This window comes from Emys orbicularis, chromosome 4 (genome assembly GCF_028017835.1).
Source record: "Emys orbicularis isolate rEmyOrb1 chromosome 4, rEmyOrb1.hap1, whole genome shotgun sequence".
NCBI classification, from domain to species: domain Eukaryota; kingdom Metazoa; phylum Chordata; order Testudines; family Emydidae; genus Emys; species Emys orbicularis.
The window spans coordinates 139,378,656-139,397,216 of record NC_088686.1 but is presented as its reverse complement, the minus strand read 5'-3'; the positions used below and the strand labels follow the sequence as shown (position 1 = coordinate 139,397,216).

Genomic DNA, 18,561 nt, shown 5'->3' with positions numbered 1-18,561 from the left:
AGTTCCGTATTGTAACAGAGATCCCACGCACCCTGGCCCTGATTCTCCATTGCCCTGGCTTTGCAGAGGCACGTACGCCAGTGCAAAGAGGGTGGCAGATGCTCCCAGATCAGAATGGCAGTGTTTTATACCCATTGTGGACTGGTGTAAATGGTGGGGTGCAGGACTGTGGATAATAAGTGTCCGTGATTGTCACAATGCAGAGGGGACCTTAGAGCCGAAGTGGAAAAATGTCGCCCTGCAAAAAGCAGCCTGCACAGCAACTGAGAACTAAGACCAGGTCTCCACTAGAAAAGGTTTGCTGGTGTATCTACACTGACGAACGCTCCTAGTGTAGATGCAGTTCATACTAGCAAAGGATTAGGGGTTTTGCCAGTATAGAAAAGACACCAAAAAATCACAAACCCTACCCACCATTTCCCCTCCTATGCTGGACCCCAGTGGCTTGGAGATGGGAGACTCCGGTGGTTTTGTCAACACTGCTGTGAGCCAATGTGAACCAGCAAATGTTTCTAATGTTGACCTGGCCGAACTCATCAGTGAAACTGTAAAACCATCAGAAATGGACTGCTTTCTTTGTTTTCTTATTGTTGCAAGGAATTAATTATCTCCCAGTGACCAGTGGAGTTGCTTCCTTTTAGACCATTTGCTCTAACAATACCTACAGCAAAAGTAAATATTTTTAGCTTCCTTATTTAACCAGTATCCCTTTTTGGAGCAATTTGCCCACATTTCTACTGACCTATCTTTTCCTTCCATCTTGTTGTAAGAGATCAAAGTGGAGAGCCTTCAAATCAATGCCAGATGACAGGGGTGGGGAGGGGGGATTCCATATAAATAAGTCATCTTGCTATGACTGAATGTTTCATGAGCGCCCACCATTTCTCTGGTTGCTCCCTTCTTGCACAGCATCTCAGCTCGATTGGTCTTCCGCCTCCCCCGCAGAACTCTGGAACTCCTAGGCAGTTCTGAAGTCTGGAGGCGGCCATATTTCAATTTGAATCCCTGGTTCTAAACTGTTGAGAAACCTCGGCCCAGCTGTCGGGGTGACCTCACCAGATCCCCTCCTGCAAAGGCTGAGAGAGATGAATCCTCTGACCATTCCCCTTGTTTCCAGCAGGCCCTCGGTGCTCCAGCTTGTTAGGAACCTCTTTGGGCTCAGGCAGAGTGTGCAGGAGGTCCCAGAAACCAGAGCAGATGCACAAGAGAGCGGGGACGTCAGGGACCTAGACGAAAACAGCTCCCTGGTGCCTGCTGGGGCTGAGTCTGAGACCAGCGAGCCAGCGGCCAAAGAGCTAACGGGCGACCACCCGACCGATGAGCCCTGTGGAGATGCAACAGGCAACCGCATGGAGGAGATCCTTGGAGAACTGAAGAATATCAGTCTTGGGGGAGCCCCTTCCAGCCATGGCAGGAGATCCCCTCCTATGCTGGACCCCAGTGGCATGGAGATGGCAGACTCCGGTGGCTTTGTCAACACTGCTGTGGGCAAAGATAAAACAGCCCAGGATCTATGCAGCGGAATCTCTGGCCGGGAGGCAGAGAGGGTGGGAGAAGCTTCTGGGGACACAGGAACATGGGGAAAGTGAGTTTGGTTGTTAGCAACACAAGGCCGGATCCTGGCCTCACTGAGATAGGTGGCCAAACTCCCAGTCCCCCTCCCACACAGATCTGGGGGACCATTAAATGGGACAAGCATTCAGCCTTTAGATAGTGGAGAGGGTTGTGGGTTGCCTCGGAGTAAATATGAATTTGTTGTGGGCCCATATTGACAACTGGAAGCCTGTCAGATCCTGGGCAATGGTCTCTTTATACGGGGCCACTAGTTTGGGCTTTACAGAAGATCACTAAGCAAGCAGCATCTTATTTGCTCTTCACCCACTGCAATAGGCTGTCAGCACCAGCACAGACTAGCTGGGCTATAGAAATATCCTGGGATGTACAGTCACCGGGCTCCACTCCTGACATTGTAAGTGAAAGGCCCGGTTCTGCCTCCAGCTATGCCAGTGTAAATGTGGAGTAACTCCAGTGTAAATGTGGAGTAACTCCATTGTAAATCTGGACTAACACCACTGACGTTCATGGAGTTGCTTTGCACTTAGGTGTACATGAGCGATCAGCGTTGTGGCCCCTTCCAGTCCTTGGCCTCTTTAGGTCAAGTCCTTCAACAAGTGGGACAATCAGTGACGGTTGTGCTGGTGTTTTAAATGTGATCCACCTCTTTGCTTTGAACTGGGCGAAGGCCTTGTTCTCGTGGTTGGAGTGAGTGAGCATGTGGTCACTTGAGTGCCATCCTGTTCATGAGCACCCAACCATGCGTAACTGTGTTTTGGGTTCAGGGCTGGAATCTCCCAGGTTCTGCGTGCTGACAACGAAGGAATCACACTGACTGCAGGACCCCTGGCAATGACCCCCAAGGACTTCCATGCCAAGGAGGAGAGAGAGTGCCTCCTGAAAGGTGAGGAATGATAGAGAGGCTGCAGGGAAAGGGAATCCCTCCTGATCCATTTGGGAATTACATCTCTTGAGAATTGTCAGGTATTCTGGTAGGTAGACGAGGTTTCCAGATACCTCTGTCTATTCCTTCACATCCATGCTGATCCCTGAATCTTGAGAACTCAGTTACTGTAGGCACTCTGTGCTGTATTGGGAAAGTCTCTGGGCTCAGTCCAATGGACATGGAAGCAGGTCTCAGCACTGGGGAGGAGAAGCCACTGTGGATGTGTCAGAAACAGAGTAGAAACCCTTTCCATAGCCATGAAGAGTCCAGCTGAGAAATGACACTTTGATCCGAGTGCATTTATGATCCTTATCACCACAGTATGTGGCCACCCTTTATAACTCATTTTAGTTAATTTTATATGACCTCATCTGTTTAAATACGAGGGGCTGAGCTCTCCACTGGCCTAACACCATTCACTCCACTGGAGATATGCCAGCAAAGGAGTTGGCCCTTGATCAAATACTGTATCTGGGACATGTATTACCCTTCCATATGGGACAGCGTAAGGATGTACGATGAGACCACTCAGAGGATTCACTGCTTTATTTGTGGGGTTTTGTAAACAGAGGATCTAAATGGAGGATCTCCGAAGGCAGAGCTGTCTCCATGGAACAAACTCATCAACATGTACAAGCAGCGACGGAAGCTTCCTGTTCCTAAGGTTGGTTATATAATACAGAGCAGTGGGCTAAACTAGCAGTGAGGTACTTTCACTTTTACTTTACAAGCAGGGATAAGCGCTCACCCGTTTGGAAAAGGGACTGTTAAAAGGACAGCCTGGGGTTCTCCTTTATTCTCGCGTGCTGATCCCAGATATCGTTTGCTCGGCTTCCAAATTCAAATCAGTGATTTTTACATTATATTTTTGCAACTGCTAATGCTGTATACCCAACCGGGATCAGAAAATCCTGCTGGGTCCTCTCTGCCTCTTTCATCCTTGCCCCTAACTGAGATTCTGCTGTCAGGACCTAGCAATATTTCTAGATTGTGCCCCTGAAGTTCCTGCTAGAGATGACCTAAAGCCTCTGCTGGGTTATGTAACTGCAAGATGCGTGGTCCTGACAACACAGCTGGCCTCCCCGATTGCAAGAGGGAGGTGCCTTGGAGGCACTTAGAGCTGTGAAGGATGAAAAAACTAATGCTAAAACTGAAGTAGTGCAGTGTAGTGGTTAGAGCAGGGAACTGGTATTCAGGGTTTTGGGGGTTCTATTCCCAGATATGCTAGTGACCATAGTCATTTAACTTCTCGAGGCATCTGTAAGATAAGGATACGTACCACCTGACAGAGGTGTACTGTGAGGTTTAATTAGCGTATCAAGTCCTTTGGATGAGAGGAGGTATGTCTGCAAAGTTATTTTGCCTTCATTGACAATTCCATTGAAATGACACCTGCATTTTCCTAATTAACATTCCAAACAGTGCAAGAGGAGACACAATGACTCAATCTGATCCTTCTCTGAGGCCTTCAGTTCAAAGGGTGGCCAAATTCATAGCACTGGGCGCTGTACAGTTCCCACCATCCGGCATTACCTCTGTTAAATGTCATTGCAAGGCAGTTTGAGTGACGCCAAAAGGGGTTCTGAGATGGAGGCGAGTGGTTCAGACTCACCCAGATAGACTATAAATGGGTACAACTGAGCCCCATTTCTCTACTGCAAGGAGTGCTACATTTGACCCTCCAGGCCCCACTCTTTCCCAGACACTCAAATTATGCACTTCTCTGTCTGGCTAGATTTCTAGGTTCTGTCTGTCTTCAGCACTTATATGGCCCCTTTATCATAGTATCTGGGCACCTGTAAGGCAGAACAATGCTACTAATCCCTTTTTATAGGTGGGGAAACTGAGGCACAGAGAGACTAAGTGACTTGGCCACGGTCATAGAGGTAGTAGAGCAGGGACTTAAACCCAGGTCTCCTCAGTCCTAGGCCAGTCCCCTAGACACTGGGCCATCCTTTCTTTGCTGCTGCCTTCCTCAATACTGTCTGCAGTACAATATGTTTGTTCAGCCAAGAGACATTGTCACTTTAAAGCTGACACAGGAACTGGTAGAGCTTCAGGAAGTGAACTCAGGGTAGCTGAGGAGTTAGCAATTCAATAAAGCAGTTGTGTTTGAGTGTTTCTCTGCTTGGGTGCGGAAATGTCATAGCATTTGGGTACAAGACAATGAAGAAGTCAGGCCCCATCTCTGCTGCAATGTGGGTTGTATTAAGACACCATCTACAAGAAATGATCTGTTGGCCAGTGCCACACAGCATGGACAGAGGCAAGGTTTTTAAAATGGTGCAGGGAAACTGTCATAGATCTAAGGATTTTTGATAGGTTTCCCCTGCCCACGTCAGCCAGCAGAACCACCTTACGGGATCTGAAGCTGTTTGACAAACTGGGGGAGGTAGGAATTTCCAGTGGTGAGAACAGGGGACTGGGAGTCAGAAGATTTGGCTTCTGTTCTGAGCTCTGGCACTGCCACTGTGTGTGATCCTGGGCAAGTCGTTTTCCTCCCGTCTGTGCCTCAGTTTCCCCATCCGTAACGGGGATAATAACATATTCTACAAGATAAAATCTGTTGAGATCCTTTGATAGAAATCTCGGTATAGAAGGACAATGTGTTTCAAGGTCAGCTCCTGAAAATAGTTTCCCGACTTGATCCAAACTGCAGTGTAGAGAGTGTCTTGATACAAGTCCCTTTTCTCTATTCTCATCTGTCCTCAACCTCCATTTTCCTGCATTTCCACCTCCAGGAAAACCCAGTGCAGCTGGAAATGGAAGAGGGATCCACTCTGAATCTAACTGTTTATGAATTTGCAACACCTGAGCCTCATCTCATCTCTTCAAAATCTTCCAGTACTGCCCTGATCTATAGGTGAGATCCACGACGCTCTTCAACAAAGAAAGCAAGCATAAACACAACCCCAATCAGACACGGTCCAAATTCTGTCTAGTTTCACAAAGTCGAACTGTATTTAAGATTTTTTTCAGGACAAGCTATGCAGTTACCAGTGCAGTTGAGAGAATGTACTGAACTGGAAGCCCAAGCATGGTTATACTTTCTCTGACCACTAGGTGGCACCGTCTGACTTTAAAAAACCCCCAGAGATGGGCTAGAAATGTCTTTAGTACAGATGAGCGGTGTAAGTTTGAACAGGGTCCGTTTGAGAGGGGGAAATTGATCTCCAACTCACATGGGTCAAATAATCTATTTCCCAAAATAGACTGAATAAATATTTCCCCATGTACATTAGTGAATAAGCTATCCTGGTGTTCAAAAACACTGAGTACAAGAGAGTATAATATAAAACATTGTGATGCTGGCCTGGCTAGCTGCTTGGAATTTGTTGGCAACAACAGGGCTAAAGGGAAATCACAAACTGAGAGCAGCAGGTATCCTGACACACTCTTGAGCAGTTCCCATTCCATCCAATAGAGGGCAGCAGTTTACACCCACACTCACCTACACACACTTGTCTCTATGGCAGGGGTGGCCAACCTGTGGTTCCGGAACCACATGCGGCTCTTCAGAGGTTAATATGCGGCTCCTTGTATAGGCCCCAACTCCGGGGCTGGAGCTACAGGCGCCAACATTCCAATGTGCCAAGGGGGGTGCTCAGTGCTCAACCCCTGGCTCTGCCACAGGCCCTGCCCCCACTCCACTCCACTCCACCCCTTCCCGCCCCCTCCCCTGAGCCTGCCATGCCCTCACTCCTCCCCCTCTTCCCCAGAGCCTCCTGCACACCACAAAACAGCTGATCGGGAGGTGCGGGGAGGGAGGGGGAGGCGCTGATCGGCGGGGCTGCCGGTGCGCGGGAGGCGCTGGGAGCAGGGTGGGGGAGCTGATGGGGGGCTGCTGATGTATTACTGTGGCTCTTTGGCAATGTACATTGGTAAATTCTGGCTCCTTCTCAGGCTCAGGTTGGCCACCCCTGAACTAGAGCAACCTAGAGGTAAATATGTGAAAATTTCTCCGCAGCTTCCTGTATCATTCTGTGCTATAATAAAAACACTGATCTCATACAGTGGGCAGCACATTAACCATGTGCTTGTATTTTGGGGCTGGAAATGCCTTTGTTCTGTGTCTGTACAGCACCTGGCGCAGTGGGGTCCTGGTTCGTGACTGGGGCTCTAGGTGCTACCACAGTACAAATAATAAATAAAAATAATTAAGATGTTATTGCAAAAAAGCCAGTGCTTTACCGGGCTGCACATATATAATTCCCCTTGAGCATCAGCCTTGGTCAGACCATAGGTATTTCTGTCCTGTGCAGGGTGCTTCTTGATAAGGATTCATTTCAGACAATGGGTGAGGCAGAACAGACTCTAGCTCACTTTCCTATAACTGCAACTGCAGGAGGAAAGGATGGTTTGTGTCAGTCAAGTCACATGCTCTGACTTGATGATGCACAGGGAGTTGATACAGTTAGTAAAAAGGTGCCATTTTTTAAAGTCACTGATGACAACTGCTTTAAGAGGAGTCTGGGTGTACTTCATTCCCAGATCTCTGGTTCTGAAATGAACTGGTCGGTCTCAGACATCCAAAATGTGTAAACCATGACCTGGTTTAAATGCACATCCTGGCATTCTAAGCAGAGAGGCCAAGGAATAAGTGGGCCAGGGAGAGCGAAATCCCCTTTTGTCCATGGTGGGAATCTCAAAGCTGAAGTTTCAGTGGTAGCCGTGTTAATCTGTATCAACAAAAAAAACGAGGAGTCCTTGTGGCACCTTAGAGACTAACAAATTTATTTGAGCATAAGCTTTCGTGGGCTAGAACCCACTTCATCAGATGTATGACGTAAAAGATACAGGAACAGGTATAAATACATGAAAGGATGTGGGTTGCTTTACTAAGTGTTAAGTCAGTCTAATGAGATAAATCAATTAACAACAGGATACCAAGGGAGGAGAAATAACTTTTGAAGTGGTAAGAGAGTGGCCTATTATAATTGCTGTGCTGTATCTAGGCTCTGGATGAAGAGAGGAAATCAGTCTCCAGGCCCAGCACTTTTCACTTACACTAAATTTGCCTAATCAATTAAAAACACAACAGATCCAGGCCTCCCTCCTATAATAGCTGCAGTACGGTGTGCTACATTAGTCAAATGATCTCTTTGCCCATGTCCAAAGAATCCATCCGCAGCCAGGCTGTGCTTTTCAGGCATTTGGAGAACATCACTGTTACCTGGTTAGAACAAAAGAATTTATAAATATGCTTTGTGATATTCTGTTGTACAAACAAGGGAACAAAGCGGGGGTGTCTGCTGCCACGTGCATCTATTGTGTGGCAGCTAAAGCCATGTATGTTCCAAGTGTCCAAGTCCTGTGTCCAAGTGTCCAAGTCCAAGTCTTTGTACAGCCACACAACTGGGGATGGAGAAAGCCTGCTGGATCATTTATCCATCTCCTTTCCCCTCAACTCCCAATGCAAAATTATTTGCTATAGTCCATTCCCCGGGGCTTTTGTCTCTCTGTTTTGAAATGTCCCAAATATGGGTCTCCCACCCCTTCCTTTGGGGGATGAATCCAACATCTAATGGAGCTTTCTTTAAATCAAGCTAAAGCAAGAACTGCTACGTCTTTGTGGGCTGAGAAGGCGGAAGTATGGGAACCATGTAAAACTGCTGCCTAGACTCCTGCAGACACACAAACAGAATTCTAGGCTCCTCAGTAATTTGGTTTCAGAGTAGTAGCCGTGTTAGTCTGTATCCGCAAAAAGAACAGGAGTACTTGTGGCACTTTAGAGACTAACAAATTTATTGTAGCATAAGCTTTCGTGTGTTACAGCTCACTTCATCGGATGCACGTAGTGGAAAATACAGAAGGTATATATATACACAGGGAACATGAAACAATGGGTGTTACCATACACACTATAAGGAGAGGTTTCAGAGTAGCAGCCGTGTTAGTCTGTATCCGCAAAAAGAACAGGAGTACTTGTGGCACTTTAGAGACTAACAAATTTATTAGAGCATAAGCTTTCGTGGGCTACAGCCCACTTCTTCGGATGCATAGAATGGAACATATATTGAGGAGATATATATACAGATACATACAGAGAGCATGAACAGGTGGGAGTGTCTTACCAACTCTGAGAGGCCAATTAAGTAAGTGAAAAAAAACTTCTGAAGTGATAATCAAGCTAGCCCAGTACAGACAGTTTGATAAGAAGTGTGAGAATACTTACAAGGGGAGATAGATTCAATGTTTGTAATAATAACAGGAGTACTTGTGGCACCTTAGAGACTAACAAATTTATTAGAGCATAAGCTTTCGTGGGCTACAACCCACTTCTTCGGATGCATATAGAGTGAACCATATATTGAGGAGATATATATACACACACATACAGAGAGCATGAACAGGTGGGAGTTGTCTTACCAACTCTGAGAGGCCAATTAAGTAAGAGAAAAAAAACTTTTGAAGTGATAATCAAGATGGCTCAGTACAGACAGTTTGATAAGAAGCAAGTGTGAAAATACTTACAAGGGGAGATAGATTCAATGTTTGTAATGGCTCAGCCATTCCCAATCCCTATTTAGCCCTGAGTTGATTGTGTCTAGTTTGCATATCAATTCCAGCTCAGCAGTCTCTCTTTGGAGTCTGTTTTTGAAGTTTTTCTGTTTTAAGATAGCCACCCGCAGGTCTGCCAAAGAATGGCCAGACAGGTTAAAGTGTTCTCCCACTGGTTTTTGAGTATTATGATTCCTGATGTCAGATTTGTGTCCATTAATTCTTTTGCGTAGAGACTGTCCGGTTTGGCCAATGTACATGGCAGAGGGGCATTGCTGGCACATGATGGCATATATCACATTGGTAGATGTGCAGGTGAACGAGCCACCGATGGTATGGCTGATGTGATTAGGCCCTATGATGGTGTCACTTGAATAGATATGTGGACAGAGTTGGCATCGGGCTTTGTTACAAGGATAGGTTCCTGGGTCAGTGTTTTTGTTCAGTGCAAAATACTCACCAGCAACCACACATCACTGAACAAAAACACTGACCCAGGAACCTATCCTTGTAACAAAGCCCGATGCCAACTCTGTCCACATATCTATTCAAGTGACACCATCATAGGGCCTAATCACATCAGCCATACCATCGGTGGCTCGTTCACCTGCACATCTACCAATGTGATATATGCCATCATGTGCCAGCAATGCCCCTCTGCCATGTACATTGGCCAAACCGGACAGTCTCTACGCAAAAGAATTAATGGACACAAATCTGACATCAGGAATCATAATACTCAAAAACCAGTGGGAGAACACTTTAACCTGTCTGGCCATTCTTTGGCAGACCTGCGGGTGGCTATCTTAAAACAGAAAAACTTCAAAAACAGACTCCAAAGAGAGACTGCTGAGCTGGAATTGATATGCAAACTAGACACAATCAACTCAGGGCTAAATAGGGATTGGGAATGGCTGAGCCATTACAAACATTGAATCTATCTCCCCTTGTAAGTATTTTCACACTTGCTTCTTATCAAACTGTCTGTACTGAGCCATCTTGATTATCACTTCAAAAGTTTTTTTTCTCTTACTTAATTGGCCTCTCAGAGTTGGTAAGACAACTCCCACCTGTTCATGCTCTCTGTATGTGTGTGTATATATATCTCCTCAATATATGGTTCACTCTATATGCATCCGAAGAAGTGGGTTGTAGCCCACGAAAGCTTATGCTCTAATAAATTTGTTAGTCTCTAAGGTGCCACAAGTACTCCTGTTATTTTTGCGGATACAGACTAACACGGCTGCTACTCTGAAACCAATGTTTGTAATGGCTCAGCCATTCCCAGTCCTTATTTAATCCTAAATTGATTGTATCTAGTTTGCATATCAATTCCAGCTCAGCAGTCTCTCCTTGGAGTCTGTTTTTGAAGTTTTTCTGTTGTAAGATAGCCACCCGCAGGTCTGTTGGTAAGACAACTCCCACCTGTTCATGGTCTCTGTATGTATCTGTATATATATCTCCTCAATATATGTTCCATTCTATGCATCCGAAGTAGTGGGCTGTAGCCCACGAAAGCTTATGCTCTAATAAATTTGTTAGTCTCTAAGGTTCCACAAGTACTCCTACTATAAGGAGAGCGATCCATTAAGGTGAGCTGTTGTCAGCAGGAGAGAAAAATAACTAGTGGTAATGAAAATGGCCCATTTCCAGCACTTGACAAGAAGATATAAGGAACTGTAAGGGGGGGGGGAGAGATAAGCATGGGGAAATAGTTTTACTTTGTGTATTGGCCCATCAGTAATTTGGGAATCTCTTTACTGGGCTAACGACCCATTAGCTCCTGAAGGCCCTTGCTGATGCAGAGGAGGTAGTTAGTGCCTTCAATTGCTCTCAGGCTGTGGGACAGTCTGACCTTACTGTTTAATAGGTGTATTGTCTGTTAAGTGTTGTTTTATCTATGACCATTATCAGAGAGCTGGAGCATGCCCAGACACTGACTAGGGAGCTTGTTTCAGGGTCTGCTAGCTGGCAGCAAGATTATAAACTCTGAAGGTGTAGAATGGGTATTGGAAATTACCCACTTTTCAATGGAGGAGAAACATACCCATACACAGACAATGGGCCCACTTCTGTTCTGAGTTACAGCGGTGCACATCCGGAGTAACTCGCTGGACTGCAGTGGAGAGATTCTGGCTCTCACTGCTCAAGATCAGAATTTGGTTCTGTGCCTCTTCTATTCAGCACGTTCAATAGCTGTCATGTTTATTGCTGGAGGCAGCATGTTCTAATGACTGGGAAAGGGGATAGAGTCAGGAATCCTGGGTTCTAATCCCAACTCTGCTACTGAGTCACTTTCTTTTAACCTCGTCTGCAAACGGGGGATAATATTTAGTTTGCAGAGGATTTGTGAGACTTCATCCACTAAGTGTTTGGACGATGCTAGATAAGTGCAAAGCATTATTCCTATTTTCTTTAGAACGTGTGGGGTAAATTCCAGTGATTGTCTCTCCTGATGCACTTATTTCTCCAATCCAGGTTTCCTGATGACGGAGCTGGGGAAGCTGTTGGCCACTTTGGGAGAGCCCACGTAGACCTGAGGACAAATGGACTGGGAGCTCCTGAAGCAAACTGAGGTCAGTCAGGAACAGAAGGGCATTCTGGACTGGGTCACTGAGTTACAGCCTCCAGGAGCGCTGTGAGATTGTGCGCTGGTGCCCTACACATTCCCTTTTCTCACGGGGCTGCTGTTTGTCAATCCAAGTTACACTCTGGTGGTAAACAGCTCTTCTGTACGTGGCGTTTTGAGCGTTCAAAATGCCAGCCCCACGCCTAGATCTCATAGGCTGGGTCTACACTGCACATTGCTGGCAGCGTGGTGTAAGTTATGTGTGGCTTCACGCCACAGTGAAAAGCAGGCTGCGTCCGCACTGTGGGTTGTCACTATATGCATCAGTGAAAGGCTCTGGCAGAGGCGAGACAGTGGGAAAAGGCTCCTTTCCCCTCTGCCTCCCCCCTGCCAGAGCCTTTCCCCACTGCGGGAGCCTTTTCCTGCAGTCGGGGAGACTCCGGCAGCAGAGAGGCCGCGGGACGCTATGCTGCTAAATAAAGCAGTGTAGATGGGGGAGGCGCTGCTTGGCTTCTAGTAGGGTACATACTGTAAGGTTCAGGCATGTCTTTACTCACCTAAGCCGTGCTGTTGAGAGCCATGTTGGGGAGCTGCTGAGGTGTATGCTCTACACGCTGCCATAAGGAGTGTGAAGGGTAGACGCACCCATAGAGTTTAGGGGCGGAAGAGACCATTAGATCATCTAGTCTGACCTCTTCAGGCCATTATATTGCACCGGTTACCCCAGGGAAGCCCCAAAATTTGGGTTAAACTAAAGCATTTCAGTCCTCAGCAGACTACGTTGTTGCATGTGACAGGCAGAGGAGAGGAGAGAGCGAACTGCTACCAGTGGAATGGCGGGGGATTGATTAGGTGGGATATGCCCAGATGGCGTATGCTCTTCTGGTTACATCAGCTGACAAGGAGGCAGGACTCCTGGGTTCTATTCCTGCCTGTGCTGCTGTTGACTGTGTGACCAAGACTGAGTTGCGATGGCCAAGGCTTTCAAAAAAGGGGACCTCAAGTTAGGCTCTAAGTGTATACTTAGGCACCCAAGTAAATGAGCTGATTTTCAGTGGTGCTGAACGCCCAGAAGCTCCCACTGAAGTCCATAGGAGCTCAGCACTTTGAAAATCAGGCCACCTTATTTAGGTGACTAAATGTTGGAGTCAGGAGCCTGAGTTTAGTCCTCCATTTATTAAAATCTTGGCCTCGACCACCTGTGCCTCAGTTTCCCCATCTCTCCAATGGAATATTAACAGTTGTTCTTCTCAGGCGTGTTGCTGGAGTTAGTGCAGTGTTTATAAAATGCCTAGAGATCCTGGGAGGAAGTTGAGTGTGCTATAAAATGATTGGTGAAAGAAAGTACCAGTCCCCAGGAGGAGGAAGTGCAGTGAATTTTCAAACTTCAGTCTAAAAACGGCACCGTGCTTCTGGTTCAATATCACTCCCATAGCTCGAGTTCAGCGCTGGTGCGAGACCGGAGCAGGTAGGGATCAGCAAGCTCCCTTACAAAGCGAGGACGGCTGGGAGCAGGGACAAGGCTACTTCCTCCCTACCCCACGTGGAAAAAGCCCATCTGGAATGCAGCAAAGCATAGCGCAGCACTCCGCGAAGCAGCTGGGCTCCTGTGCCCACTGCCCGGCCCTGTGCGGGTGGGTGGGTGTGGAATTCTTTGGAGGATTTTGTTTCTCGCTCGATCAAAGTGCAATTGTTTGTCTTTTCTCTGGTAGCTGCACTGGGGGGGAGGGGAAGTGCCCAATTATCATTTTAAAAACCTAGTGCGGAGGCGGCTGCTTTGCCTTGTCTCATCCAGAACGTGGCATTTAGGTTTTTTTCCCCGCACACGAGCCTTGACGCGGCTGGCTCGCTGTGTGATGCGCAGGCAGTGGCAGTTTGCATAAGAGCTTGTGATGGTACCTGGGGACTTACTGCTAAGGACGATTATAGCTCCATCTGCCCCTCCCCTGCCTCAGCCAATCAATGCTCTTCCTCTCCCCCTCCAAACTGTGTTCCAGGAGTGCGGGTGTGATCCTGACACTGTGCGCAGCTGCAGTGCCTGTCCTCTGAGTCTCTCGGAGGGCTCTGCACGCAGTAATTAAGCCAGTGAGGTGGATAGGTGTGATCCTCATTTGCAGATGGTAAACTGAGGCATGGAGGTTAAGGGCTGGATTTCCAGGGGCCCAGAAGCCAGCGGGGACCCGCCAGTGTTGGCATCTCTGAAAATGAGGCCAAGTAGCGACTACGGCAACAGAGTCAGTGGGACTAGAACCCAGAGCCCTTCCGCGCCTGTTCTCACCGTCAAGGGCGGAGCTGGGGGCAAGCGCAGGAGGGGACGAGCGTGAGCACCAGACCAACCAGAGGGAGAGGAACCCTTGGGCCTTGTCAATGCTAGTAACTGTCCAGCCCATTGTTCAGCACTGGTGCTAGCAATGGGACAAGCCAGTGAAGTCCAGGCTCTGCACCTTTTCTGGCCATGGCCTCAGGGCCCAGTGCTGGGAATGCCTGAGCCCAGTCTACCCTGCCACTAATGCCCCTGCTCGTAACAGCTTCTGAAGCGAAATGGCAACGAATGGAGGGGGAAGTGAAGAGCCACGGGGAAGGGGAGTGACTCTTCAGCTGGGGGCTGGAGCAAGCTGGAGGAAGTGAGGTTCAGGGGAGCTGGTCCACACGGCTGGACATGCAGAGGAGAAGGCTCTTGCACCTGTAATGGCACGATAGTGGGACGGGAGTGTGGAGGCCATTGGCGGGTGAGCAGAAGGGGAAGGGGAGAGACTACAGATTCATAGACTTCCAGGCCAGAAGGGACTAGTATGACCATCTCGGCTGACCTCCTGCATACCAGAGAACCTACTCCAGTAGTGACTGACCATCCCTCTTCCATACACATGAGACTGGCCCTCGGAGAAGGAGTCACTTCTCAGTTCCCTTGTGTGCCAGGAGCTGGTGGGATTGGGCAGCAGGCTTAGCTATTGGTCAGACAGCTCTGCATTCGCCAGTGTGATTCGGTAACACACTTTCTCTCTGCCCTGGCCAGAGCCTGCTCCTAGAAGAGACGGGACAGTGGCCCCAAGACCAAGCTTATGTTTTGATCACGGTGAGTCTGCAAGTCCCCTTCATCTAGCAGATGAAGATGAAGAAAGAAGATTGAGACCTGTTCTTTGGTCCCCACCAGGCTGGTGTCTGGGACAAGGCCTGTTAGTTGCCAGCTTGTTCCCGTTTCCTCTTTCAGTGTCTATGTCTTCCCCCCTTTGAATGTTTATCCCCTTGCTTTCTCCTCTCCCTGCCACCTGAGGGATGACCCCATCTGTACTAGGCTGGCATCCACTGTATTTTTAGAGTAAGTGTTTTACGTTGATTGATTGTTCTCAGTTCCCCCTAAACTCACAGACTCCTCCCCACTTATTAAATGGAGTTCTGTGTTGAATTAATTTCCTTCTTGGTTTTTTTTGTGGTTTTGTGTGTGGTTTGTTTTTGTTTGTTTGTTTGTTTGTTTTTTGGGTTTTTTTTGCTGGTTCTTTGTATACTCCATGTTCAAAAAATCATTTAGAAAATTGCAGGGAGCATAAAGATGGACAAATCTCTCCTGCCTTCCCCACTCGTGGCCGAGTTTAGAAAGGAGAAAGATCTATTGTTAGGTTATCAGGTCCACTTCCACACCAAAGCAGGATTGACTAGGAATACAGAGCATCTTCCATTCACTTTGAGAGAGGGAAAGACAGAGAACCCCTCTGTTTGCTTTGGGGGGTCTCCCCTGATTGCAGAGTGAGAAATGAGATCTCCTCTTCCCTGGCTCTGTCACTCACTGGAGAGAGAGGTATCCCACCTCCTCCATTTGCTGATGGGTAGCCTGGGTATCAGAGGATGACAGAAACCCATCCCTCTTGTTATGAGGACCCCTGCTCTGTGCTGGTGCGGAGTCACATCATCAGCAGTGTGCCACCATTGCCAGTCAGACACCCTTACGCACAGGCCACTGCGACTAATGGTGTCAACAAACCCCAAGCCTGGGAGGTGGCAGCTGACCTCGCTTCATCCTGCACTTCCACCCCATGTTTTAGCAGCGCTGAGTGCTTCAACCAGTGACCTTGGGCAAGTGTTCTCCAAACTCTGCCTTGGCCTCAGACTCCTAATTGGACCAATCCCTGGCTCTTCCGGACAGGCTGCTTGAGCTGAGCTGCAGCAGCTGTTGGCAGCCCAAGGCCCGTGCTAATCTGGGAATTCTATGACAGGAAGCACACGCCCAGCCAACCTGCCAGAAGACAAAGCCTGCAGTGTACACATCAGTTCCCAGGGGTGTTCCTGTGCAGAGCTGCGGCTATTTTTGAACGTTTCCCAGCCCTAGTGCCATGCTGGTTTATTTCCAGGGGCTCCATGGAGGCTAGGGTACAAGGCAATCATGCACCTGCTTTTGCCACGTAGCTATGGATGCAGGACTGTTGTGCTCCGGCACGGCCAAGGCACCCAGATGGCTCTCCATTTCTATTAACCTCTGCCCCTAAAACAGGGTCCCATATATTCTATGATGCTGCCGAATTTCCCATGGACACCCTCCCTCACCGCAGAATCATGCTCCACCATCTAAACTTTCAGTGGTTTCAAAATATCTTACCTAGTTGCTAGGGCCACAAGGAACCTTCTAAACGTGCATGTCATTCCTGAACCTGGCGACAGCCTGAAACAATAGCTTTGAGAGGTGTGAACTATCCCCGTTCACCTCCAGGGAGCGTTTACTCCGAAACCAGGGACAGCAGTTTAAATGGCAACCTGGTTCATTATTTCACTGCCGATCATTTCCGCAGAACTATCCAGCCAGCATGAAACATCCCACGTTCCCAGCCTGCCTTCCGGGGTGCCAAAAGCCCCAGGTAACGTCTGCCCACCTGTCAGAACCTCCAGCCAATGCTTCCAGAGCAGTTACGCACCATCAATGGAACAATCCGCAGCGCATGGAACACTAGCGATTGAAGGATAGAGACAAGAAATTGAATTTGACAGAAACATAAGTCACTTCTACCCTGCTTGTATTTTGGGTCAATGAACACCCCCAGTTTATAATTGACCTGGACTTCCAGCGTGCTGCACCAGAGTGCTAGAGAATCCAGGTGCAGAATGCTGCAGTGACCACAGGCCCTTAACCCTAAGGTAACCTTTAGGGAGCGACACTGTGTGCTCCCACAGTGCTTTCTCCAGGATAAAGCTGGGTTTAAGGCCTGGCCTAACTTTATCTCCAAGGAATCCACCTCCCACATTGTGAAACCATTTTGTGGCCGAGCCAGCCATTTGGTTGGAGGCAGAAGTGTAACATCCTCCAAGATCCGCACTGACCCTTCTGTCTTGGAGAGGCACCTCGCTGGTCCCAATAGACCTCTGTGCAGAGAAGGATGGGGCTGGGATTTATTGCTGCAGCAATAGCTCCCTCGCTGTCAAGCAGTAAATGCAGTGGTAATTAAATGGGAGACTAAGGTGATCGGTTAGGACTGACGGCAAAGGGAAATGGGATGACTTCATGGAATCCATCTGGAGGAAACTCAGATGTGTACCTTGTATGACTGTGACTTCTAACTCAGTCTTATGCAATAGAACATGCCCTCAGGATCAGCTCAGGGCTGGGAAGTGAAGCCGAGCGGTGCTTACCTAAAGGCCCTGTCCTGATATTTACTTATGCAGCAGTAAATCTGGAGTAGCTCCAATCCAGGAAGTGACGTTAGTTTGAATTTACATTTGCCTAACCAAGATCAGAATAAGTGGAGTTTTAATAGTAATACTTAGCTTGCCCAAGGTCACTCAGCAGGCCCATGGCAGAGCCAGAAATAGACCCCAGGTTTCCTGAGTTCCAGCCCAGTGCTCTCTCAAACTGCCTTTTAGCCTGACATAAGGCCCACCCCTGTGGTCCTTACTTGGGCATAACTCTCCTTGCCTTCAGCAAGCCTTTAGCAAAGTCTCTCACAAGAGGCTATTGAAGAAATCAAAGCACCACAGGTGAAAAGCAAAGCACCGTCATTGATTAGAAAATGGCTAAAGACAGCATTGGAATAACACTTGTCAGGACAAAACCTTATAGTCAGGTCCCCCTGAGTTCCACTCTAGGGCTGATGAAGTTTGGTATATCTGTTAACAGCCTGGATAAGGGGCGAGCAGTGAGATGGCAGAGTTTGGAAGGGACACACAGTTATGTAGATCAAAGCCAGAGGAGCCGGCGAGGAATGTCAGAAGTTCTAAATAAAGCCAGGTGAATGGACAAGCTGATGGCAGATGCATGGTAAAGCACATTGCAGTGAACAACTTGAGTTCATTGCCACAAGATGTCATTGAGGCTAAGAGCTCGAAAAAGGATTGGACATTTATATGGCCAATGAGAACAGTCCTCGCTATCTTAGATGGGTTAAAATTTATAAAGGATATATGGATTCATAACAGAAAGGCAGTGTTGCTTAGTGGCTTCAGCACCAGACTAGGATTTAGGAGACCTTTGTTCTATTTCCGTGGCTCACTTGCTGGAAGATTGTAGGCAAGTCACTTCCCTGTTCTGTGCTTCAGTTTCCTCATCTGTGAAATGGGGATATTGACACCGAGCTCCTTTGAAAAGTGCTTTGAGAGCTACTGACAAAAAGTGCTAGGTAAGAGCTAGGGATTATTCCAAATCCTCCTGCATTGGGATATAAACCAACAAGAAAGATTTTCTTGTGAACAGATTCCTCCATAATGATTCACTACAAGGGTTCATGCACCTTCCTATGAAGCAGATGCTGTTGGTCACTCTCAGATGGGATGCTGGACTAGATGGACCTTGGGTCTGATCCATTCCTGATAGGAATCTTTCCTGAGTAAAGACAGTAGGATTTGACCTATGAACTTTACAATACGCTTATTGCTCTTATCGCTAGATCTCCCAGTGCTTTACAAAGTATCATTAATCCCATTTCACAGATAGAGAAACTGAGGCACCCAGGGGAAAGTCACTTGCACAAGGTCACCCAGCAGGCCCGAGACAGAGCTGGGAATTGATTCC

General features: G+C 47.8%; 1 long non-coding RNA gene across 1 annotated transcript; it reads left to right on the top strand.

Moving 5' to 3' along the window:
* The first annotated feature begins 3,003 nt into the window (after positions 1 to 3,003).
* LOC135878771 (uncharacterized) lies at positions 3,004 to 14,951 on the top strand. Its single transcript, XR_010561404.1, has 4 exons — positions 3,004 to 3,164; positions 5,242 to 5,363; positions 11,480 to 11,577; positions 14,587 to 14,951. It is a non-coding gene; the product is annotated as an uncharacterized LOC135878771 (long non-coding RNA).
* Positions 14,952 to 18,561: the final 3,610 nt, after the last annotated feature.